Source organism: Chrysochloris asiatica, unplaced genomic scaffold (assembly GCF_000296735.1).
Source record: "Chrysochloris asiatica unplaced genomic scaffold, ChrAsi1.0 scaffold00174, whole genome shotgun sequence".
NCBI lineage: Eukaryota > Metazoa > Chordata > Mammalia > Afrosoricida > Chrysochloridae > Chrysochloris > Chrysochloris asiatica.
In genome coordinates, this window is record NW_006408692.1 from 5263746 (window position 1) to 5265092 (window position 1347).

At 39.3% G+C, this 1347-nt stretch overlaps 1 protein-coding gene across 1 annotated transcript in view; it reads left to right on the top strand.

The window, feature by feature from the left end:
* The window catches only part of LOC102815127 (chromosome unknown open reading frame, human C12orf63), a 193956-nt gene that overhangs the window by 99602 nt on the left and 93007 nt on the right, over nt 1–1347 (top strand). The gene's annotated exons all lie outside the window — the stretch shown is intronic.

The following is a 1347-nucleotide window of genomic DNA, read 5'->3' on the forward strand; positions in this document are numbered from 1 at the left end:
AGACACTGAAACTTGCTGTCCAGCATAGAGATGCTAAAGCAAATGGAAAAAATGAGGAGGTACAAGAACTGAACAGAAAATTTCAAAGATCAGTTCCCAAAGATAAAGCCAAATATTACTGAAAAAATGTGCAAAGATCTGGAATCATAAAGCCAAAAAGAAAGAACACGCTCAGCATTTCTCAAGCTGGGGGAACTGAAGAAAAAAATCAATACTTGACTTTTGTTATCGAAAGATTCTCTGGGAAAATTATTGAATGGTGCAGAAAGCATCAAGAGAAGATGGAAGGAATACACAGTCACTGTACGAAAAGGAAATAGTTCATGTTCAACCATTTCAAGAGGTAGCATATGACCAAGAGCCAGTGATAATGAAGGAGGAAGTCCAAGGTGCATTGAAGAAATTGGCAAAGAACAAGGCTCCAGGAACTGATGGAATAAAAATGGAAATCTTTCAAGAAAGTAAGGTGGCACAGGAGGAACTCACTCATCTCTGACAAGAAATTTGGAAGACAACTATCTGGCCTGCTGATTGGAAGAGATCTGTATGTGTGCCCATTCCAAAGAGAGGTGACCCAATGGAATGCAGAAGTCATCGGACAATCTCTTTGATATCCCATATGAGTAAAGTTTTACTAAAGGAAATACAGAAATGACTGCAAGCATATACTGACAGAGAACTTCCAGAGGTTCAAGCCGGATTCAGAAGAGGCAGTGGAACGAGGGATATCATTGCTGATATCCGATGGATCTTGCCTGAAAGCAGAGAATACCAGAAAGATGTTTACCTGTGCTTTACTGACTACTCAATGGCTTTTGATTGTGACAAGCTATGGACAACATTGTGAAGTATGAGTATTCCGGAACACTTAATTGTACTCATAAGGAATCTGTACATGGACCAAGAGGCAGTTGTTCAAACAGAACATGGGAACACTGAATGGTTTCAAATTAAGAAAGGTGTGCAACAGGGTTATATTCTTTCACCATACTTATTCAACCTGTATGCTGAGCAAATCACTTGAGAAGCTGGGTTATATGAAGAGAAACGTGGCATCAGGATTGGAGGAAAACTCATTAACAACCTACGATGTGTAGATGATACAACCTGAAGAGGACTTAAAACATTTACTATGAAGATCAAAGAGCACAGCCTTCGGTATGGATTACATATCAATATAAAGAAAACAAAAGTCCTTACCACTGGACCAAGGAACAACATTGTTATCAGCGGAGAAAAGATTGAAGTTGTCAAGGTCTTCATTCTTCTTGGATCAACTATCAACACTCACGGAAGCAGCAGTCAAGAAATCAAACAACGTATTGCATTAGGCAAATCTGCTGCACA